Source organism: Solenopsis invicta, chromosome 5 (genome assembly GCF_016802725.1).
Source record: "Solenopsis invicta isolate M01_SB chromosome 5, UNIL_Sinv_3.0, whole genome shotgun sequence".
Taxonomy (NCBI): Eukaryota; Metazoa; Arthropoda; class Insecta; order Hymenoptera; family Formicidae; genus Solenopsis; species Solenopsis invicta.
In genome coordinates, this window is record NC_052668.1 from 22,087,672 (window position 1) to 22,113,745 (window position 26,074).

At 40.1% G+C, this 26,074-nt stretch overlaps 1 protein-coding gene and 1 long non-coding RNA gene across 2 annotated transcripts in view; one reads left to right on the plus strand and one right to left on the minus strand.

Moving 5' to 3' along the window:
• LOC105195166 (zeta-sarcoglycan) overlaps window positions 1-26,074 on the plus strand; it is a 207,219-nt gene that overhangs the window by 36,319 nt on the left and 144,826 nt on the right. The gene's annotated exons all lie outside the window — the stretch shown is intronic.
• LOC120357700 overlaps window positions 1-26,074 on the minus strand; it is a 107,411-nt gene that overhangs the window by 13,317 nt on the left and 68,020 nt on the right. The window contains exon 2 of the long non-coding RNA XR_005574703.1: window positions 14,908-15,087. This is a non-coding gene — a long non-coding RNA (uncharacterized LOC120357700). The remainder of the gene's footprint in view (window positions 1-14,907; window positions 15,088-26,074) is intronic.

Sequence of the window (26,074 nt, forward strand, 5' to 3'; positions counted from 1 at the left end):
CGGCGCGCGGCAAATATCTAGGGGCGATACTTTTAAGCAAATGTGCATACAAATGAGCGCCCTGGGCTCGCGCGCGGCAGTATCGGGACGCGAATGCAAACGAACGCTTGCTCGCTCGCTTTCAAATCACCCTGTATTCGGTCAATTATTGAACGCGAGTGCAAAAAACTTCCTGTAAACCGACCCGTTTCGATCGGCCGTGTAACGCGAGATAATGCATCTAGCCGATTGTAACTTCTACTGGAGGTGCTAGCTTTCACGAGACACAATTCGATTCTCCCGTCATAATCGGGATTTTCTCCAGACAGAAGGGTAGTCTCGATCGACGTTTTTTGATATCGTAGAGATACGTGACCAAACAACACGTGTATCTGTAAGACACCTCAAAGTCGATCGAGGGAGAATATATATACTCGTTCTCATTTGTGATTAATTATTCCGAGTATTATTTGACGATGACGAGAAAAAGATGCATCACGAGTTCTCTGTTTCTTATCAACGAGAATCAAGGTCATTCGTAAAGATACGAAGGAAACGGAGGTCCGAAGTCGCGGGGATTCCACGCGACTCTCGCAGCTTCCCTCCATTTAATTAGATTATTTAAGTGGCGCCACGCTTCTGTCCCGACTCGTGTTTCCCGTCCGCGTGCAACAATACAACGAAGAGATCGCCTTCTATACGAAAACTTTGCTTTCGAGTGCAGTACAAAGGCCACCGACTACTGAGGGAATTCATTTAACATCGATTTTCTCGAGGACCTCCTCCCGCGATGAATCCCCCGTTCATTCTCTTCCTCACGCGTTGGTATATTCGTAAGCACGCCTCTTCTAATATTTCCTTTGTAAATCAAGCGTGCTTTGTGCTCATATGAACAAGTAATTCTTTGGCGGCCGATAGATACTGGAGTTTCAAAACAATGCCGTTTTGTAGATCGAAAGAAGTTCGGGGCACAGAAAGTGTGCGCACTTTCATCGATTGAAAGTCAATATCTGATTTTGCTAAGGTTCACTGATTACGAGACTAACTTGTGAATTTGCAAATGATTACACAATGATACAATTTTGTTCAAAAGTAGAGTTTAAGTGAATTTGTAATAGCGGGCTCGCTTCTACCGGTATGCCATATCTTCTTCCACATTTATTTAATCGCGAGTTAATCTCTGGGGCATTTTATCTGTAGCGGTCTCTAATTGTAAGTATCCACCAGTCGAGGCGTTGGGAAAGTGGCCGACTCTTTTCCTTTTATACAGGATGTGTTCTATTAAGTTTAACGAAGTTTAATATTGGATTAGGGAAGTCGAAATAAGAGTACTAATTCTGTAACAATTTGGAAATGATAAGCAAATAGTAGATAAGCAGGGCTATGTTTATTTATATCACTGCTTTGTTTCTCTGAATGCGTTAAAATGAAAATTGGTGAGTGGGGTAACTCTCAAGATCACACCCATTTTTACAAATATGTTAATACTTATATAAATATTTTTATGCAAATATACTATATACATATTATTAAATATAAATTTATATTTATAACATTTTATTTTTATACTTTTACAGTTTATTTACTTTATATATTATTTTTTTTTTACTAATATAATACTCAAATTTAAAAAATAATAAAAAAGATTTTAATTTTTTTTGTATAAGTATTTCAAGATGATTTATGCAAAATTTTAATGCGATTCCGAGCTTAGTTCTATAAATAAATACGTAAATAAATTGTGTTTTGTTTACAAAGCAAACTGCGTCGCAATAAAACTTATATTTTAAAACTTCAGATTTTTGTCATTATGTTTTAATACATTTCTTTTATAGTACATTTCTACTTCTTACTAAATTATTTTTTAATTCAGGCAGAAAATCGTAGCCAATATTTTGTAATACCTTCTAAATGCGATATAAAACAATCCGTAATTTTCTCGTAATTTTTTTCGTCATTTTGAGATGTAATACGTCCTTAATTGCTTATTGTTGAAAACTATCGCGTCCTCAATTTTCGTTCAAGCACGGTTATCCTTACCGCGCGATTCCTAATACCCCTCATTAAATTCTTTCAAACTAAAGTGAGCCACCCGTGTATTTCCTCCGGTAACGATTCATGGCAAGAGATCCGAAACGAGGCGGCGTGCTACACGGAACTTTTTGAAAATTTATTACATCGGTACTCGAGCCGCATCGATGCGACACGATGGCGGGCGCATGCCGTCTCTCGCGGTATATCGCTGATTCATCGATAACGTAAATAGAAGTTTAATTAATTCGCTGCTCGTTTAACTCGGCTGACAGGCCGACGGAAAGGATAGAGAGGAACGGAGAGAGAGATAGAGAGGGAGAGGATAACGGGACGGGGGATAGAGATTACCCCAGAGAAGGTCGTGTAAAGGATGCTTTAAGCTGCGGCGTAATATACCTCGATCTCTTATGTACAAACCGGCTAGAAGATGATTATACGAATCGGCGGGGTCAGCAAATAGAAACTCGACTGGCAAAAGACCTCCTTCTCCCTCTCCTCTTCCCCTAAGTCGTTCACGGATCTCGACAAGTGACACTCGGACTGATCCGAATACTCCAATTTAAATAAATGTCAACTCGCGACGAGATAGATGAAATCGATCGTTCGTTCGGCGCGACGGCTGTTCTTTCTTCCCTTGATAATTGATATTAATTAATTAAATTTACCTGCGTGTTTATAATCGAGAAGGAAAATATATTCGCCTGCGGAGCACGCTTGTCAAAATGACGAGATTTAAAGGGACACATATCACAGGTGACAACAATAGCCGCTTTAACGGGGAAACGAGTGCGAGTATTTTTCCCACTGGGCGCTCTCGTGACATCAGTTTACGAATTATACGCGATGTAATCAGGTGGACGTTGGCGCGGTATTGATTAACTTGCGGATAATCCTGATTACCGGCGAATACACAATTACGTCCCTCTTGCATCAGGTGCTATAAATTAATTGGTGTGGCTGAGTAACGTCAGGTAGGAATTATATCAATGTTTAACTTGTCCTCAATTACTCTGATGCTCTTTACAATGAAAAAAAAATTGACTGTAGGCTTACCGGTGTGATACCGAGAGATGGAATATAGTTCGATCGATTCATTATCGTAAGTGACGTTGTACACGTTACTCTCGATGAGAATACTCCTTAAGAATACATGTTTCATATCATGTGTTACATCTCAAAGCATTACTAAAAATACAAAAATTTCATAGATTGTTCTATTATTGTGTTTAAATATCTGCCTAAAATTTGCATAATTCTCTTATTAATTTAAAAGTTATTTAATTTTTTGTTTATTCTTGAGTCTTATGTAAAACCACGTTTTTTAATACTTATTTGCAAATTTGATGAGAAAGTAACATTATGAATTAAATCAAAGTTTTATAGATATATTAATAAAAATTGATTAAATATTCGTGCAAAAGCACATGTGGATTTATTTTCTCGTTTAAAAGTTATTTATCCCAAACTGCAGCAAAGTATGCTCATTTTCATTGCATAAGTCAAATTTTTCATTGTTGAGTTCTGTGCAGATTACTGATTTCAGGGTTAAAATTCGGATCTTTGAAATTTTTTTGTCATTAATTAGAAAAACCTAAAAAGCTTGCAGTTTTCTAATTTCAATAACTTTTAGTAAAGAACCAAAATATCCTTAATCAGACAGGCAGCAAACCTGTACGAATTATTTAACAAATTTTGGGCGAAGCTCGCAAAACTTTCAACCGTACAAGAGAAGACGATGTTATTCGGCGAATAAAATCTTCATCTTGAAAGCAGGTTGAAGAATTCATCATTACTCATTATTTATACGGCATCCCAAACAAAGTATCGATAGCATGCGAAAATAAAAAAAAAGTGGAGTTTTTTATTTATCATCCAATGCTCTTACCAGTAGTCGTTTTGTTTCTTCCATTCACGATCGGTTCCATCCAATCGAATTAGGAGGTGGACGGCTGATAAACGTTCGTAGATGAGCTCGGATAAAGATGGAATAAAGAGCCGAACTGTTTTCTCGCGTTTCTGTCTTACTCTTGTCGCAGGAAGTTTGCCATATCGATGACGCGACACGCCTTACCCTTTCACTAATGAAACTGGCGAGCTGAAAATCTATATCGATCTACAAAATTGACCTGAAACCTCGTTTTGCAGAAACGTCACGTTCGCGGTGACATACTAGAATTAGAATCGTTACCGAGAGGATGGTTTAAAATAGCGATCTCCGGCGTTCGGATAATCGGACGTGTCGCACGCGCGCGAATCCTCCGGCGAATCAATTACACGCGCGTTCCATACGGGAGATTTCGATCAGGCTCCAGACGAATTTTCAATTTTTCAATAGGTATATCCATAAGTCACGCCAAGATGCACCGCGATCGGGCAATATTCTCGCGCGCGCAAACGCTCGTACATGGACGGACAACCGATTCTTTACTATCCCGGCACGTCCTTTCGAATTTACGGTAATACGTATCGCGGCGGCACGTAAATCTTTGCAGACACGGGTGATTCGTGGGAAATTGGAAAAGCCGTCCGCGGCGATCGGTGATACGTCCGCTCGCCCCGCAGCCGTCGACGCATATTTTAATGACGCACGGAAGGAAAAGAACCGTCAAAAGCGGCTCCCCGTGACGGCATCGATCGCTCTCTCGTTCACGCAAACGTCTTTTTGTTCATCACCGGCGATCTTGACTTTCAGTAAAAGAGCTTACGATTGAATTCCGTTTACTTAAAAGAGGGGGATTTTTTTCCCTTGAAATTCGCACATTAATCATTATAGAATGACATCGCTATTGTACGATATACAGTGTTGGTACTTGTACGTACATAGAAAGAACAATTTTGTTCAGGTGTCTAAAAATTAAACTAGATATAGACTGGATATAAAAATAATTGTTTTGTTAGTCTACGAAAATAATTATGTATAAGATTGCTAAGAATGTCAAAAGTTTTTGAAACGTTTTCTCCCTCGTGCTTGAACGTTCTTCATAATTATTTTGATGATCCAACAAAGTTATTTTCAAATCTAGCTAAATTTTTTAATGTTTCAGCAAAATGTTTCTGCGGTAAATTTTGTATCCGAGAAAATGAGGTACTTTTAATTAATGTAACATAATTTTTATACCTTTCACATTTTCATTGAAAAAATATTTATAATCTAGATATTCTAGATCCTTATCAATAAAAATAATATAGTTATTAACTTTAACATGGCTGCTCAAAGTGCTGCGCACTCAGCGCTCAGAAACGGCACTCATTAGATTATGGTAGATGGAAGGAATAGAATATGTGGAATGGAATTGTACGTAAAATTGACGTACAATACCATTCCAAGTTTAAATGTATTTCGCTTCTTACATTCATGTAACTGGGTAAGAAGTTTTGAACAACGACGAGTGCGGCGAATGTTTTAGAAGTGAATGATTAACGATCTAAGTAACGTCGTCACCGTCCGTTTGCGGCTGAATTTGTTGATTCAAACGTTTACGTTCAAGCCAGTTGATGCTACTGTGAATCACCGATGAAGCACATATCCTACTGCACCATTCCGAATCGGGTTATTGTCGATGCAGTATGCTCCAGTTAATCGATAACTGTGCGCAAACTGTGTGTTCAGAGAGCATTCCTAATGTATCCATTGTCTTTGAACAGATGCATCTACCTATCCAACCACCCTTCTCCTCGCACTCCCTTCTTCTTTGTCTGTCTCCACCTATCTCTTCCTCCCCTAATGTTGTCTACCGCTACAAAAGGCAGCTCGATGAGGTAATTCAGAACGCGCACTTGCTCTCTGCCTAATTTCTCCATGTCAGTTTATTATGCACGCGTGCGTGTACGCGTGCACGACGTGATAGAACTAGACACGGTCGCCGGTTGAGTTCCGAGCCACAGCACCGGCGTCGACGCGCTCGCGGATTAATCCCGTGGTTATCTGGGATGGGAACCGTGAAATCATCAACGCTACGGCACCGTCGAAGTTTCCCCCTCGTCGTATTGGCGGAAAGAGCGATAGAGAGGCGCCCGGCACCAATCGTCACGTTGAGAAACTTTACTCGCCGCCGCAGTCGCGTCGGGTCCCTGATTCCACGATTAAATGACTCGAAATGTGTATCGAACGCACGCGAAACGTTGTTTATATGAAACTTCGAGGCGTGCTTCTTCACCGATTCAAAGAGATCTCAAGACTTCTGTCGCGCACGTGTGGATGTGTGCGAGTGTCACGTATTGCAAATCTACCTTATTACTAAGCGCTTTGCTATGTAGAATAGACCGAGACTCTGAAAGCTTCTCGAAAATCAAATTAAGTAAGATCAACGATTCTCGTCCAAGTAAATGGGAGTATATAAATGAAATAAATTAAGGCAAAGTCTGAATGAGATAAGCGGATACTTCTTTTGCGATTTCTTCGCTTGTTGCAAAGTATGTGTGTCTTAAATAGCAGACCCAAGTGAACTGGATATTTTGCTAATCAATTTTATTATTAAATTTGCATTCGCCATTTCACGCTTAATTTGAATATATGAAAAGGTCACTTTAAATATGAACTGAAAGATTTCTAAAATATCTCTTGTAATATAGAGAAATTTGATTGGCAGGTCGATTAAAAATAAATAATTCTAAAAGCATCAAGCGATGCAACTTTAATCATATAAATAAGCAGCAATCTTACGATTCAATTAATTCGATATTTAATGAAATAAGTATATTGACATTTTTGCTAAGGAAAGGTAGACTTTGTACAGATTAAAGGACATGTCGTTGTTACAATCTCTGCACATTTTTCAGATTGCGTATATTCTCCACCGGGTACCAATTTGTAAGATGCACGAGCAACACGTCATTTCAATGGCCCTTTTTCGAAGACAGCTTTACAGAGTAAATTATTCAAATTAATGGAATCACTCGCAATCGAAAAGTGCCACGGCTTTCGAAGATAGTGACTATAAAGGGGGTACCTTCCGGCGCCAATCGGCGTTCCGGGAGGATGACACTGAATATTAATTATTGGCTGGGAGCTGATCGGACATAAGGCACGGAGGTATTCGATTAATCTCGATCTCGTGGAAGCTTAATCGAGTCTCCAGCGTCGGTGCACAGGGGCAGCGGGGAAGGGAGAAACGAGGGCGCGAGGGAGGAACGTCGGCGGGGAAAGTCCCAAGTTAGGAACTTATGTTCCGCAGCGTGTGGCAAAGTTGTCGCGCGCAATCTCGAGATTGCAGAGGCGGAACGCGGGAGGAGGAAAGAGAAGCGCGAACGATGCGAAAGGTAGAGAAAGAAACAAGAAAACACGAGAGAAGAAGAAGAGAGAGAGAGAGAGAGAGGGGAGGGAGAAAAGTGAAGGAAAGAGCGAGAGAGAGAGAGAGAGAGAGGCCTGCCGAAGCGAGAGAAAAGCGGCGGGTCGAGAAGGGAAGGGGGAGGCGAAAAGGGACGCGAAGAAATGGCGCGATGGAGTCTATCCGTAGGTAAGCGCGACTAAATGAAAGGAATGTAAATCATAAAAAGTTACGAGCTTTTAAATCTCCTACAAGGTGGTGCACGTTCGCTTTAATTACCTTACATCTCTCATTCCTCCCGCCGGGGTCCCCGTCGTCGACGGGGAGGAGGGCGACGGCCTTAACTCCCCTCCGAGAGAAGAGAGAACTTCCTTCCTCCTTCCCGTTCTCGTCCTTACTTCGTCCTCGCGCTCGCTCGTCCTCTCATTTGCATTCCTCGAAAACGGATATCTCCCGGTCCTTTTCGAGTCCCTCTCCTTTCCTTCTCTCTCTCTCTCTCTCTCTTCCGTCTCTCTCTCCTCTTTTCTCGTACGCCAATAGCAGCTCTTTCGCTCGTGGAAACTCCTCGCCGCGAATAGATCACCTTCCGAGCCGTACGCTCTTGGGGATAATTAGCTACGTGGCCGTGGCGCACTCACGTTCTGATATGCGGCGTATACCAAGGAGAAGGACGACGTGAGAAAGAAGGATAGAATGGTAGAGACGACGAGAAGAAGGAAAGAGAACGGAGTGAGAGCTGGAAAAACCATACGTACACGCTGCACGGTCGTTATTAACGTCACCGCCGAGGGATTTGCTCGAAAATGCTGCTCCGTGAAGATATGCAATCTTGCTAGGAAAGACGACTGGGGGTGGGAAGGGGGACGTGGAGGATTGCTTTCTAAGTGATTGTGAGATAAGTGGAGCGCTCCTTTTCGCCCTGCTGCCTTTGCTCGGACCTTAACTCCATAAGGACGATGAACTATCGCGGTTGTATTTATCGACCGCGGTGCTTCGTACGGATTTGGAGTTTCCTTTTACGATGGAATATTTTTTTTCATGCGTTATCATTTATAATGGAAACGTAAACATGCGCGCGCGCACATACATATGCATTTACGTACGTTTGAGGCACTCCGAACTCTGCCGAGTATTAGTATCCTTCGGTACTTATATAGCAATCAGATTAAGAGAAATCTATTATACCGTATATACTATTATTAGAGTCAATTGGTTGAGATCGATAAACGATGCCTAATAATACTGGTTCGGATAACATCAAAATGGCGGGGTTAAGTAATTGTATTTACCGAGCGTATTCAAGCAGTAAATTCATTATGAAATCCCTCCTTCGTTTTCCTACCGTAGAGCCCTGGGGAGAGAAATGCAACCCTTGTTTATGTTACGAGAGATGTTGGGGAGAGTCACATAGCCGTGCACCAATCGAGTATCTTCAAAATTTCACGACGTCACAGTGCTTACTCGAGAACTTGTCGAAAAGTTATTTACACTGTCTATTCTAGACAGGAGCAGCTTGTAAATTGTACCAAATATACAGTCTTCCGTGGCCGTTGATGCTCCGAAAATCTACCAAACTCGGAGAATACGTTATCATAGCGATTTTCACACATTTAAAGTTATTAATTCTATATGAAAACTTTCTACAACCAAATTTCAAATTAAATTTTTGTTCTGTGCGATTTTTTCGAATAAAATTCTAGAGAATTACATCTTTATATTCAACATGCAAAATCTTTAAAGTACTTAATAAATTACAAAAGAATCGCGCTACACTTATAAAGATGCAGACTAGGGAATTAATTAATCAAATGGAGTGCTTAATTATTATACATTTATGTATCCAAGAGTTACGCTAATGTATATGCGTGCGTCAAAGAAAAGATAGAAATGCCACTGGATACTTTCGTCAAGAGAGTATCTAAACCAATCGCGTATCGTGACTACTCGCAAACGCGGAAGATACGCGAATGCGACAGTGTAATATATAAAGGATTGTAATACGTTACGGAAAGAGGGAGAGCGGAGCTCGGTAGATGGATGGGACATGCATCATGGAGTGACAGCCGGAACAAATGGAATCTGAACTAGCAATCCTGCGGTGTAAACTGCTTATGTATTGGAATTTCCCGGACGACACCCAGCGCGACGATCTAATAATATCTTAAGTAATGGAGTCTTCCTGTTTCTCCGAATTATGTTCGTACCAAACAGTCGTCGATATCATGTCGTCGATATCATCGCGCTTTTATCTTTCGGTTTCGTTTTCCCAGTCGCGACTAATTATTTTTAGTTTAAGACAAAAAGATTTTCCAACAGAAAGCCTCTAGACGGAGAGAGAGAGAGAGAGAAAGTAAGTTTGTTAGTTTTCAGAGGAATTCCGCGAAGAAAGAAACGAAGGGCGCCAAGTAACTCCGCTCCGTCAAAGCAGGAAGATACAACAGAGTTAACGAACAAAACTGGAAGAGTACCTACAACGTGGTGAAGAGGATGACGAGAATTCCAAGTAACGAAATCAAAGCCGTGTCCGGAGCGGGAATGACCTCGTTCCCGGATCCGTTTCCGGATCTAGGTTAGAGAGTACGAGACTTCGAAGCTTCAAGCTCGGAACGTCCCGTGTATATTATTCAAGCGTCTCCTACCATCCTCAACATGCTATATACTCAGAGAGCCAGTCGGTTTCGACCTCACGACCCATCGTTTTCCTCATACGAGCGGACATCGAGAAACATTGTACAATACGGGATACAGATCCGCCTTGAAAGAGTGGTATCGGCTCAAAAAATCGATGCACCAACTCTCGAGAAAATCATGAATTTTTCTTCGTCCATCGACGAACGTGCGTCGATGCTCGGTCTTTACTCCTTCAAGATCACGTATAAGATGGCATTTCCAATTCTCCGGAAGGACTATTCCCTTCAAGTTCATTGCAACCTCCCTTACTCAAATAAATGTTGTTTAGACGTTGTTATTCGAGTTACTCGACAAACTCGCACAAACTTCAATTTAACTCTGTCCGACTACTATGACAATTTTGTTCTTTACGCGTGATTAACTAGAACATATTTCGCCGTTAGTTTTTCGCTTCTCTTTGTTTATAACAAAGAGCAAGAGCGTGAGAACTTTTATTTCTATTTTTTTTAATTTGTAAAGAGATTTTCAAAATATTTATATGAGCACACTATTTTCTTCACTTCAATATAAATTCCATTTTAATAGCTTGATTTCTCATCGTGATATTAATTTAGGTTTAATCTAATTCGTTTGAATATAAGTGTGACCTTAACGCGATACAAAAAATTCTCGGAATTCTTCGGAAATTCAATATCCAAAATGAAACATTACGAATGAACCATTAGCGTGCGGCCGCGCATTTGTCCTCCATTTTCGCCATTGTATTAAGAATTTCAGCGAGTCGTTCATTCATTCCCACACCCCATTTGAAAACTTCGCGAACTTTCGCCCGTTCTGGAGTCCGCGAAAGGATTATCCCGAAACGAGCCACCATGATTCGTATCTCGTACATCTAGGTGCGCAAAGGGAAAACGAGACAGGGGATCAAACAATCGTCGCGAATTAGCGACGACGACAGAATCGCGAGAATAGGACGAATGGGGCGGCGCACAAAAAAAGAGAAGGGGGGGGGGGAGACACGAAATGGAAAAAAATATGTAACTTGTTGACATGGATGATCCCGCCGGGTCAGAATACGATTATGTAGTCAAATGAGATTGTGGCATATGCATGAACCCCGGCCTCCAGGGCCTCCCTTCTCGCGTTCCCCTCGATTTTCTCCCTCCTCCATCACGCTTCCGCGTTTCGTTCTCCCTGCACGCTCGTTCCCTTACGACCTCTCGCATTTGCCCAAAATTCTCGTGGCGAAGTTGAGGAACTAATTCTTGCCAGTCTCTTATACCACTTACATCTTACGGCTTGTCTCGCTCACGGAATGCGATAGAAGCATCAACGGTAATTTGAATAAATGATTGATCATGACATTGACACTCTTGCGTAACAGAGAGATGTTAGATTATGACGTATTTATGGAAAAGTGGAAAAGAGGAAGGGAGAGCGTTGAAAAATAAGATCTAGCATTAATTCCTATTCTCATATCAAAGAAAATGAAAGGGAATAAAAGATGCGGGCGTTAAGATGTATCAAGAATAGCAAACAAGGAAGTAATATTTCAACACGCATGGAGCCGAGAGCCGAAAGCGTTGAAATTTATGGTAAGATACCTCGGTGTATGTCGGAAGAGATGTAGCTGTCGATGTACGCTACGATGGCTATGCTCGTGTCATCTCTTAACGACGCACCGAGGTCCCATTACGGTGGCGATGATCTAAGCTCGAGTCACCTCTTCTCGGTTTCGGCAGCATCATCTTTGCTAAGTTCCATCGTAAGTGGTCTGAACTGATAGCTGGTTGTTCGTGGACTTTGTCGCGATATTGGTTAAGGGAAAACTCTCCTCGTGGGATGAGTCTACGGGACATCATGAATCAACCACCGTAATTTCCGCGTACAAGGTGCCTGTGTGAAATCAGCTGCCTTCTCTCGATTAGAAACTTTACGAAAGAGAGGAGGATGATTGAGACAGCCTTTTTTTCCTTCTTCAAATTTCTTACGACTTTCTTTCGCAAAACGGAATATCTTTTTATCCATGCGAGGATCCGCAGATCGTATCGCAGATTCTGTTTAAAGTCTTAATACGAACGGTGATTATTAAGCGCCCGACGTCTCCTCGCGCTTCGAGCGATCGTATCTCCGAGACACTTTTCTGGCACGCGAAAACGCGCTCCCTGATAGATCCTTTAATCCCTATCTCGCCACATCCTATTCCACTGAATTTACTTACTGCCGCGATAAACGACACACGTCGTTGCTTCAGAAGACAATTCGGGGTCTTGTGTTACTCCATTTACTATTCGATCATCGGTAATGTCGAGAATCATGTGGAATCATGTGTGGTTCCGGCGAATGGGATTTCTACCGTGCATCCGAGCAACCTGGGTGAATCCGATTGGTCCGCGTATTCCTCGAGGCACTGCTCGCAGGAACAAAGGTAAACCATGATTTATAAGACGTGGCACGAACGTGAACGCTCGCAATGGCATTCGCGGATGGCGACGAAGAGAGAGAGAGAGAGAGAAAGAGAGAGAGAGAGAGAGAGAGAGAGAGAGATTGAAAGAGCAAAGGGGGTGCGGATGTTGAAGAGGGAGGCCAGACTGGCACCATATACGTACGCGAGGAGGTTGAACGAGTGGCAAAGAGAGAGAGAGAGAGAGAGAAGAGGGGGGTTGCCGCATGGCGGTTTCATTACGGTGATGTATCATTACGTCAGACTTACGCCCCTAACGTCGTACCCGCTCTCGCCGTATATATCTCGCGTTATTTTATATTTATACGCCCGGCGTAATTCATAGGGTTTCGGGAATGCCTGGTTATAATGCGACGCGTCGCGGAATATGCGAATATTGTGAGAGCGCACCGACCTATGCACTTTCGTTGATGGCGAGGCAACGTGAACGAAAAGGCTCGTGTCACGAGGTAAAATTAAACGCGTATCTGACTTTTACGGTATATTTAACGATAAGTAATACGAACAAATTACAAGATAAATTATATGTAGACCTTAAGAGACCTAACTCAGCAATTTTAGTATTTCTTTCTAAAAATCGGGACCGCAACGTTCGCCAATTCCTGCGTTATCTCGTACTCCCACATGCTTTCTACGATCCACGACGTTCCCTATTTCTCTTTTGTGATAGCCTGCACTTAAGGTTAGCTCACGCCAGTGTATTTATGGACGAGTATCGAAATAATTTCGCGAGTTCACGGCGAAAGGCGACGCGATTCCGCGGGCTTTTGTCGAACCTCGTGAAATTTGTAGCGACAGGTCAATTTTGTTAGCGCGTACGCGGGAGGGTGGGAAAAGTTGGAGGAGAGACTCGTAGTCAACGGGTGTAGAAGAATCGATTTCTGGTGCTCTCGACTACGTCATGATCTTATTCGGGAGCGATATATCTGGGAAAGGTTGAAAGGTCGAGGTGAGTTCTCGGGCCATGGCGCAGTACAAGTCCGTGCCATTTGCCAAACGCGCCGGTAAATCATCTCCGCCGGATTGTCTTTAACGCCTTGCAGCTGTGTACACGAGAAGATCTTTTTACGTCTCTTAAGAAAAATATTTTCTTCGTAATAATCGGAGTTTTGTAAAAAGTGACATAAGGGAAAGTTACTGAATACGCACACCAGACTCCTAAATTGTATGTCATTAATATTTTATATTTTTATTTAATATGAGCAACATTTTATGATAAAAATATGAAATAAATGAGAAATAAGTAATGTAAATAAAAATTTAATAGATTTAATTTATTTCGTGCGTGCTAGTAATATTAAAAAAAATTAGGTATACAATTAATGTGTTAATTTTTTATCAATTTATTTAGCCGATAATAACGTAATCATGCAGTTTTATATACTGAATTTTCATTAAAAAAGACTGATTGTAGAATATTTTACATTTACTGTATATACGTATTTGCAATTGTTATTAAGATTAAATCGATATTTTTATCAAATTTATCCAAACAATTCCAAAACTGTACCATTACAACTTTTGTTACAATAAATGACAATAATATAATATTGTGATAAAAGTAAAATTAATATTTGATATAAGTAAAATTGTTGATTGCAAAAATAAATTCAAGTTAATTTTGTTTAGATGTCATTAGTGTATATTATTTGTTATTTATTAATTATTAAATATTTAATCCTTTTTGATAAGTTATTAATAATAATAAAATAAATATCAATTAATAATTCTTTACATTTTGATTCATAAATTCGATAGGTTTTTTAGCGATACGATTTATAAGATCCACAGGTACGATTTAGATAATCGATTGCTTAAATCATACCTTTTGCAATGTGTTGCAAAAACGTTGTAATAATAAATTAATTAATTTGTTGATGAAATTTAATCATTAGTAATGGGTACCTGAAAAATCGAGCAATTTCCAACATTCATTTGTGCATTCGGCAGCTCTGCTAAGTATAAAAGTAAATAAAAAATTAACACGATATTTTTTTACTTACCAATTATTTGTAGATTAATTTCAACTAATACATCATAATACATAGTATAACAATTTGATCTAAAGGGAATACACTAAGTATTTACATAATTCAGCAAACGCGCCTTGTCATAAATACCGGCATTGAATTACAAGAGTGCTTTTTATCGCGGTTTAGTGGACCAATTAATACAATTAATGAAGAGACGCCGCCGTTAATACTCGGTGCGGGCGACGGTCCTTACGCGCTGTAGGATCGGAACTCGGGATTTCCGGCCTTTGTCCGCAGTAATGCCGGTAATTTTGGGAATTTCGCCGGCGCCGGAGTATATACGGAAGGAACAAGAACTTGGCTGGGTAGTCTGGCCGATACGACGGCGGCTGCATTATCTAACGGAGCGAGTCTAAAGTCTTCGAGAGCCGAAGACGATTCAGGCTGCCAATGACTTCTCAGACGATCTCTCCCTCTCCTCCTCTCACTCACTCACTCACTCACTCACTCACTCACTCACTCACTCACTCACTCACTCACTCTACTCTACTGGACGTACCTTTACTATCCATTGGCTAACCAATCGCGATCGCCACGCGATCGATGGAATCGATGTTGCGAGATGAGATCGAATTTCTTGCACAAAGTTTCCAAGCCGTATCCCTCGCCGTCTGCACCGTGGATCACGCCGCATCGTTTGCGAAACTTTGCCACCTTCTCATAAATTTGGAGCAACTGTCTGAAAAGAAACAATTCCGATGGTTATAGTACGATCACTGAGCGATGTAAACTGCGTTTTGTAAAAGTGGTGTGTCAGCAAAGAATTTTTAAGAATCAAGAAAGTCGTGCTTATGGAACTTGAAGAACGTGCGACCACAAAATATAATCAATTAATAAAAAAAAGTAAAACTTTCGTTATAATATCCGAAATTTTATTCCTACCGTTAGATAATTCATACTACTTCCGAAAGTACGTTTGTATTATTTAAAAGAAAAATCCGACACACAATTGCAATAAATTTTCATTTTTACGAGAGAACGAGTTTCTCTCGCGTGTTATTTCAACACCTTGATTTAATTCGATGACCGATCTCGCTCGCGGGGCGGAAATTCTGTTTCCGTGATCGAAATTATTCGGACGTTAAGGCGATTAGGCATGCACTTATGCTCGATTAACGCGGAAGAGAACGCGAGGCTAAGAGAGGGGTGCGCGAAAGAGCGGCCGTGCGCGTTCGAGCCGAACTCAGAAAGGATCAGAGAGAAGAGCAGCCGTTTCCGAAGTGATAGGTACGTGTATGAACGAGGAGACGTGGCCCTCGCGCAGTATTCGCACCCGCGGCCGGCAGTGGCACCCGAAGAGAATACCAATAGCGGTCGGACCCGCGGGTAGTTACCCCCCGCTGACCGGCCGAAATTTACGACCGGCGTCCAAGTGTTATTATGTCGACCGTTCGATTGTACCCCACGCGCCGAATATAGACCGCGACGAAATTTACGGTGGTCCGTGGCCGCGCTAGTATTGTTTCGTTCCGGTATTGCCAATTTTATATTTCGCTTTTTGCCACATTTTCGCGTACATCCTCATCTCGGCCAGCGTAATTGTGACTTTCGAATGGAGCGAGTGTCATTTGAATGGGCGACGGCACGATTTGCCACCTTTTCAAGCAGAGTGATTTTTAAGTCCTAAGACACGAAAAGTTCAGAATCGTTTCTGAACTTTGTTATATTACAATAATAAGTCGAATATTAGAGATTTAATATTAGTTTTATATATGTGCATATAGAAGAGAAGCCGATTCAAACTTTTTCCATCACAATCAGATTTTAAATTTCTGCAAGGAATGAAGTTTAAATGCGGTCCAATAAAACGCGATCCAACAAGGACTGCAAAAGTGACACGCGTCCTAAATATTACCTTCAAAGATTATTTATAAATTTCTAGGTCGTATCGTCAAATACAATTTCATCGGCTGCTTCATTGATCTGTCCATATTCAGGTTTAAATAAATGAAGCTTATAAGAATAAAAATATGAAAAGACATTTTAGCGCTTGCGAGATACTGTCTGCACTCAGCGTTGTAATCTATTACATCCCACATTTACGTACGTTGCCCTCTTTCACGTGTGGCGCTTAGCTATTTTAGCGAAATGTCAAGCGTGGAACTGGGTCGGCCCGCGCGCGTGGGTCGTCGGAAATAATTTAACCACCACCCCCCTCCTCCCACGGGATTATTCGCGTCCACCTTTTTTTTCGCTCGCTTCGCGGGCGCACGCGGCAAAATATTTTTCCCACCGAATTTCTCGCGCAGCGGCGGCGGCGGCGACGACCGTGGGTGGTGCATCTATTATCGGCGACAAAGAAAAAAAAGTAGCGCGAACTGAGCGCACGGGAACGCGCCGCCGGCGACGGAGAAATTTCCGCCTTTAACACGACTGCTGATTTTCGCGCGATCGGGGGACCGGCGGGGTCCGATGCAAAAAGGAAAAGGAAAGAGAGAGAGAGAGAGAGAGAGAGAGACCGCAAGCGCCAACGTAGTCATGGCGATAAATTAGGCGGTTGGTGTAACGTATGAATGTCCGCAAGCGTAATGAAGCGTCATCGTTAACGCGACGACCTGGACATGTGAACCCCATTGGACGATGCCGAAAATCGATTATCGATATTGGTAACCTCCGCCTTCTTCTGCTTCGTTGCCGCCTCTCTCTCTCTCTCTCTCTCTCTCTCTCTCTCTCCTTCATTCATTCTCGTAATGCGATACTCCGTGCGTCATCTCGTCTTTTCTTCGCGCTTTCTGCCGTTCTCGTTCGATAATGGCAATCGACTTCCGGTTAGATTAGATACATGCGGCTGTGTGCGCTCGTGAATGTGCAGAGTCTACTAAAACTCGCGGGCTAATCATGAGTAAAGATTTATATAGCAAAAATGTCAAAATCTATATTAGAGCATATCTCACTGCCTTGTAAATTACGATTGAAAAGCTATGTGAAATGTACCAAGTATTAAGCTTGAATAATTTGATAACATAATTTATTTCTTGCTTCTTTCAAGCGGATTTTATTTAAGCGGAATTTTAATTTAAGATTGAATTACGGAGATAATTAAGTTTGAACTATATAATTAACGCTAAAATAAAGGAATATGATTAGTAGACCAGATTTTTCTCAAATAAGAGAGAAAGAGAGAGAGAGAGAAAAAGGAAGGGTGAAATCTGACTCGTTGAGAAATTTATGAATGGAACGAAATATGAGAAATCTGCGACGTTCTATACAAGAGCGAGCCCTTCGGACATTTCGTGCGAGAAAAGTACGCGAAAGTTTACTGCTGATGGAGCGGCGGCATTCTTCGATTTCAGCTTTACGGTCAAACGACGGGGTAACCACCACTATCGGCATCGGGGGCCGCTGGTCGTTTCCGCGATACCCATCGTTCTTCCCCCGCCGCACATGTCACGCCGAAACCGAATTCTGCCCGACCATACCGACGATGACTCCCCGAATCGCGGTGATTCCGAAAAGATTCTCCCCCGCATCTCTCTCGCGAACCGTTCTCCATCATATTGACTGTTTCATTCTTCAAGCACGCGCAGACGAACCGAACTCTCCGACGAGAGAAATGACTTCGCACAAAGTCCCCCCCCCCGTGACATATTTCTTCCGTACTGGGTGCGATATTTTTGTTTCATCTGATTTCGTATCTACTCTAGGAATGCTTTTCAAGATTGTAACCTCCTCATGATTAAGCGATGATGATGATTTTTTTGTTAATCTTCCCAAGATACACTAACGTGTTATTCTAAAATATGATTTGAATAAGCCAACTGTCCCAATTACTGTTTCTTTAAGCATGATTGCAATTAAAATGCTTTTTTTATAAACTTTTTATAATCAAACAAAAGTGGCAATAATCATATTGGACAGTTATCCTCCGATCAATTAAACGCGTTGCCTGTTACGTATAATATTATAGCAAATCATTTTATATCTCACGGATGAGAATTCGATTTCATTTAATCTTGCATATTATCACATTGAAATAAGCCATTTTTTTTCATTGAACATCGCCTCGTGTTCATATTTACAATTGTACCAGAAGCAGAGAGTTTGATTGTAAAGTAATATGAAATATCGCGCGAAACAGACCGCTCTTGGCGCAACGCACATATTGGTTTAGCGGCACTTTTTGGATATACACGGACCGGGTGTGTAGGAACAGGATATATGAGTACAACACAGCCGAAATCGTTAATTTCATCGATGTAGTCGTGTAATTGACGCCCGTGATATCGTGCGCCAGCTTGGCAATAATTCGGCGATGTAAACGGGGTTACCGTGCCAACAACATCGACGCGTTCCTCCGCCACTTCGATTTTACATAAAGCGTAGTCGTGGTGTTCCTTTGGAAAACGTATATCATCGCTCACGGAATATCAGCGCGAACGTTAGGGTAGAAAGTGAGAGATCTTTAAACCTATATTCGTAATATGGGGAGTCGCTGTAGATATCGTGGCGTGAAAAATATATTACATTTACCTATATTGAAAATTTCTATACGTCACTTTTATATAACTTTCTCCACCAAAAAAAAAAAAATTTGTTCCTCTCGAATTTGTATAGAAACTACCACGCAAATGACTAATTTCGTTTTACCGAAATTTGAAATTTTATGCCTTAATTATATGTAATATTATTGAATAAATTATATCTATAATATCGTTGTATTGTACTTTTAATATAATTTATATGTATGATTCCACGCTGTAACAGCAGTGTTATAAGTTTCAGTTTAATAATACAGAATTAATATGTCCATCCTGTCAGCTGACGGCTCGTTACGCATGATATATTGGAAAAGAACAATCAGTTACACTTCATAATAACTATACGGATTGCGTTGGAATTTCATTTGGAATATAATTATGTGCGATTTATTTCTCTCTTTTTCTCTGCAAGGAGACGATAATTATCGCTCAGCTACATTCAGCGTTGCACATTGTTCATTGTCGAAGCTTTTCAGCCGATGATATATTTGAAAATTGAAACTTATATAATTCATGTGTACATAAACTTGGTTATAAGCATCTATTTACGGATCGCCTCTCTACGAGATGTATACTGAATAAATCACGTAGAGGAGAGTTGTACCGTATATAATGTTTAAATCGTATCTCATCAATATTTTTAATTTTTCTTTAATATATGCAACATTGAGTGATGAAAATAAATGAAAAATAAGTAATGTAGACAAAAACTTAACAGGTTATACCTCTCTAGTTTTATGCGTGTTAACAACTCTTAAAAAAATCAGATACAAATGACCTTAATCTTTGATAAATTTATGTTGCTGATAATAATGTAACCGTGTTATTTTATTAAATTTGTACATTTTCATGAAAAATTTGTTGTAAAATATTTTAATTTTATTGTACATGCATTTATTACTTACTTTTTTATTATTTGTTAATTATTAATTATAGATCTTTTTTTGATAACAATTATTAATAAAATAAATATTAGTTAACAATTCTTTATATTTACTATTATTTTTAATTCACTAAATTCGATACTTTCAAAGGCGATTTAGAAGGCTCGTAGGAAAATCGATTGCAAAAGACTTATAATAAATTAAATTTTATTAAATGTATTCTATTTTGTTATTGGTGAAAAGCTAAACATTGTAGTAATATTTGAAACATTAAGCTACAACGTTTATTTACATACAAATCAATGCCAAATTGAAAGTATAATAAAAAATAAACTTAAGTGGTACACATGCAGCAACTTTCCGTATTTTCTATTGATTACGAATAACGAGGGTGAAACAGAAAGAATAATTACAACAAAGTTCATAATTGCGAGATAGTGATATCGTTACATAGATATAGTCCGATGAATCAACCGATGATCGTTGTTTACGAACTGCGCTTAATGCACCGTAAAAGAGGAGAAAAACATGAGATAAATCGAGGCTGTCGATCGGCGCGGTGGACTTAAAAATTTTAACGCGATTCGTTCTCCACCCCTTGACAAGGCGCGTTTAGAATGGCCGGCTGTAAAAAAGTCCCGGTTGCCGCGGTCCGGCGGTCAGTAATTGTCCGGTCGTCAGAAGCGCGTCGGCCGAGGTCGAGCTGACGCGTCACCTGGAAAAGTCTGGTCCAACCGCGGGGTGATTAACGCGGTTAATTTGTTGCAATTTGACCCGACTACCTGCATCCACCATCCAGAATCGTTCTCCGTGCACCGCGACCCCCGGTACCTACTCTTCTGTCGAGCCCGTTCCCTCCTCCTCGTGCGTGTGTGCCTTCAGCTTGGACCCCGTGTTGGTAAATAATTTATAGCATGTAATTGTAATTCCGCTACGGCGGCGGCGGCCAGTGAACGCTACGTCGTTACACGTCGCGTGTGAAGACACCGCGCTATGAATACATCGAGCAGGTCTCTCGGTCTCGGTTTCGAGCCCAAGAGACTTTCTCAAGGTGTATCGCACTGCGATAACGACACGATCGAAAAACGATCAGGACTCGATAATTCATGCGCAGCTGGAACGAGAAAAGACTCGCTTCATATCCGATTATGCCGAGGATATAGAAAATACAAATGCTCCATTTACATTTGTGGACGTTTGTGCAGCATTTTTCATGGTCAATATAAAATGTTTGCGTTAAAGCTACATGTTTCTTTGCTTCGCAATTTTTCTCGTTACGTGGACGACATAGTTACGCAAATCGATAAAAATTAAAATCCGATATGTACCAATTTATGCACAATTGTCCGTGAATGAATGAGACCTTTTATATTTTTCCTTCTCATGAAGTTTTGTTAAGCTGCCTGTTGATCAGAAGAGAAAGACGCAGCAAAATCATGGCGATACAGAAGAGAAACGCTTTTGAGAATGCGAGGCATAAAGCTATGCATAAACATACATAAACATACGCGTGCGAATACATTTACATGAAGCGCAACAGATTTCGCGAGAAAAACAGCGCGGAAACGTTTGCAATATGCAAATCCGCCATACGGATTGTTCGTGAATTATGCGATGGCGAAGAGGTATCTGCCGCGCGCGGGCTCGATATATATATATATTTTTTTTAAATCAATACCGATAACTCCGAGACACAGCGAGAACGATACTCGACTTTCATGAAGAGACGAATGCGTACAGATCGCGAACGTTTGGGCTTGCTCCAGGCGCAGGAAGGGCGCCAAGAAAAAACTTTCCACCTCCTGAATTTTATACCGCGCTATTTCTTATCCTCTTTTTCCGCTGACGCGCGGCCGTATCTCAGGAAGACGAAGAGCCCGTTTAGAAGTCCGTACAGGAATATGAAGTAAACCAGTTACGTTACCCGCCGCGCTCGACCTCGACATTATCCGTTTGCGAGTTCCTAATTTATCAGACAAAACAGATTTCCCGTTCTTTTCTAACAATATGCGACAGTAAACTGCAAGGTACAATATTGGAAGATCGAAACTACCGGTTTAAGCTGTCTAACTTGCTGACAAAAAAAGCGTTATAGGAAAGTAAAAATTAAACGAGGCTCTCACTCGTTCGTTTTTGTACCGTTCACCGGAATTCCATTTGACGATCGTCCACGATCGTCAATTACACATCGAGACGCGCGCTCGTTAAATCGCCGTGGCTCCAAACGCGCCGTAGCATTCTTCATCGGTGATCTTAGCGACGTGTTGGATCTCTAATTGCGAAACATTAATCCCCGCGTTCCAATTCCTTCCGCTGAAACGACGACGGCATAAAGACAAGGTAGTGTCCCAAGGGAAAACCCCGACTTGTCTCCGTTCCGAGGTCCGAGATAGAACGACGCGAAGATGTGTGCGTGTGTATATATATATGTACGTGTGTGTGTGTGTGTGTGTGTGTATGTGTGTGTATGTATATATTTAGTGGGAGAGAGAGAAAGGAAAAGAGAAAAGGGGAGAAGTAAGGGGAACAGGAAAGAGGATGAACTCATGAAACGGACGACGAGGGTAGAGGGTGGCTCACGTAGGTGAAAAGGGCACGGGACAGAGAGCACGAGGAGAGATGTCCGTAATGAGAACGGGTTCTTGCCCTCCTCCCTCCACCTTCGACACTCTTCCTGTATAAAATTAAGTATCGGGACGTGCCCGGCTCGCGCGTCTCTATCTTCCAACTAAACACCCGGCTGATCATTATTAATAAGGTTGGAACTATAAGACTACATGCGTTTCTACATTAAACCATCGGCCGGAATATCGATTAGGTCAGGTGCACCAGCGAATGACTGGTTAAGAAATATATCGTTATATAATTTTGCTCAATAGACATTTTGAAATATTATTGTAATTTATATAGATCCGATAGAACGTATTACATATTTTTATTTAAGAAATATTATCAATACTTATTTATTTTATTACTACATATTCTTTCTATACATTTGCAGCTTTATGTATCTCATATCTTTATTTATATATCTGTTATACGTATAATGTATTTATAAGTATATTTATGTTCAGATTTATATATATCTTTTCTCTAACATTCAATAAAATTGTTATTATAATTTTACATCATAAGAGAAATAAAATATCCTTTGGTTATTCATTGATCCGCGCGTGTCCGTACTATGTTATGATTCCCCCGGAACCTAGGGGAGAGTAGCAGAGATTGCATACTACTTATGTAAGTTATTTTGTTATAATTCTCATTTGATACCGTATATAAACTTGGGAAATTGTAGCTTGATGTTTCAAATATTTATTACAATAATGTTTAACTTTTCGCCATTAGCAAATTATTTTATTATAAGCTTTCTTGCAACATGTTTTAATAAAAGATGCGATTTAAATAACCGATCACTTAAATTATACCTGTGGGTCTCCTAAATTATATCACCTTTAAAAATATCGAATTTATAAATTAAAATAAGTAAAAACGTGCAAAATCACTGATACTTGTTCTATTAATAATTTATTTAAGATATGATGAAATATTTAATAAGTATATATAAATAACGATAATGAAAAAGCAAAAATCGAAATAAAACAAGCTTGAACTCATTCTTGTAATTGACTTTTTTTATACGTATAAATTATTAGTTTCAACTCATCACTAATTAGTCTATAATATTTTTATTATTAATACTACTTATTATAATAAAATTTCTGGTTGTACGATTTAGAAAATTTGATAGATTTTATAAAAACATCGAATTTAATCTTTATAATAATTGCAAATATGTGTATACAATAAATAATAAAATATTCTATAATAAACATTTTTTTATGAAAATATAGAAATTAAATATAAAAATTTATAATTATATTATTTTCAGCTACATAAGTTTATCAAAAATTAAAGTCAGTCTGTTCTTTTAAGTGTTGTTAACCCGTACAAAATAGAATGCAATCTATTAAATTTTTATCTGTATTATAATACTTCTTATTTATTTCATATTTTTGTCACTAAATATCGCTTGTATTAAGTAAAAATATAAAATATTGAAGAGGTACGATTTAGGAGATCGATACGCATACAATAAATCTTCTCTGTATCTATTTGGACTTGTGAAATATAAAGAGACGGATAAAATTCTCGTAGGCATGCACGGTGCTTCTAGTGTCCGCACAATACTACGGATTATCTCAAAATCGAAAGACCTCGCGGAAGACGGGATATGATCCCTTGGTGTGTAACTTGAAGCCTGGCGCGTGAGCTCGCGCCACGATCAGCACGTAGACAGCCGCTTAATCCGTTTAATCCGGCTTACGAGAATACGGCTGGTTATCGTGACTACCTCCTCGCATTACTTATGCCACTATCGGCTGCTTCAAAATCGGTTACCGGGTGCACGCTTCCGGTGAGGAACAAGGTGCAATGAGTAGGTTGAGTTCGCCTGCCGGTGATGTCGTATACAAGGGACTGAATATATTGAACGGGACCCAAGTAATTTCATTCATGAAACACATGACTAGCGTATTGTTATAAACTGTTAACAGTAATTAGTGTTAAACTATTAATAGTAATTGATAAACATCCTTAACAGTAATTAATGTTATAATTACAGGTTGTGCCAAGATATTTGTTCTCAATTAAATTAAGGACTTTCGACAAATAATATCATTTTTTTCACAAAGAAATTTGGATTTAGCGAATCGTCGAAAGGATGTCATGCGCCTGAGAAACATCCTGTAGATCGGCTTTTAACATTGACTTCACATGTTGGCATATTTTCGAACGCGTTATCCATCACATGAAGTTACACTAAACTTCCGCTCAAAGATCGTCCGCCTTCTTCCTCGAGAAGCGTTTCCGAATTTAGAGTGTAACATATCCCTCTAAAGTAGAGAATTGCGTCTCTCGTCGCGATAACGTTTCCCATCAAATTATAAGATATTTATAGGATACAACGCAGATTTCACTCACTGACCGCCGAAAAGTCCGACGTTCCGGTCGCGTTCGATCGTAGATCCGCAGGCTCGAGTATCGCGAAGCTTAGAGCTCGCAAGCCCGTAAGATAGGCATTAGCATGCATAGGTTGCCTCGACGCATTTAGTCGACCCGCCCTGTCCTCCTCCTCCTCCCCCTCCTCTTTCCTCTTCCGGCAGGAATAGAGCCAAGTGCCCGTGATGGCGGTAGGAGAGAATATCGTGGGTGGGTGACTCGTCGAGAGGTGCGAGCTCGAACGCTGCTGGAGCAACCAGCGTGCGCCACCATTGGCCACGCAGTCGGACACCTTTCTTCGCTTTTTGTGTCCTCGTCCGAGTTATCCTGGCCCAGGGTTGTTCGCGCAATTATGGTGCAAATTTCACGCTCGTGCGAGCACGGAAAGTCGCGTGAATAGACGCGCTGCGAGCGCTACTCTACAAACCTGCTTTGCAAAAGCAAAAATTGTTTGCCTCTAATGTAGCGTACAAACTGTCTGATTAGCTACTTTTATTTCCCCTCTTCGTATCATACATTATATATATATACATACACACACACACACACACACACGCGTGTGTGTGTGTGTGTGTGTTCTTTTCATATTAAGGTAATACTTTATAATACGTTCTCAATATAATTTAATATTTACATATACTTTATTATTCTTACATTAAAATAAAATAATAAAAGTTGTCACAAGTTGTCTGATTACGAAATAATTATTACTTATAAATCGTTATTTTTATTAGTTTTAACTGATTATATATTGTTTGTAACCTGATTTTATTAGATGACTATATTTTAATTTGGTATAGAGTGACCATGCATTTTTCTGATTTATGAATCAAATGTTAAGCTCGAAAAAATTATATCGATTTCAGCCCCTGATAATAATTCTTTCTCGGGAGCTTGTTAAGAACAAAATGTAGTAGAAATTACACGCATGTTTTCATAGTAATTGAAGATCTTAACTTCAGGGTGGTTAATTACAAGTCGGCTTTTAAAGCTATCGGGTGGAGCTTAAATGACCGAGTGCCGAGGCGCCCGGGCGAACTAATGGATGCGTATGAGGGTCCAGCCAACCACTAGAATTATAATGAGCTATGCGAAATAGTTTTCCGCATACTTAGACACGTTTCTATACACTCATAAATTACAACACACTTTTAGCACTTGTATCAGCGACGTTCAAGCATCTACTTAAAAAAAAAACCCAGAGGTGATAAGAGTACTTGTGTTTTCCTAAACTTTATTAAACAAATTATTTGAAAAAAATACAATAAACAAATAAAACAATAACTAAATTAAAAAACACGTT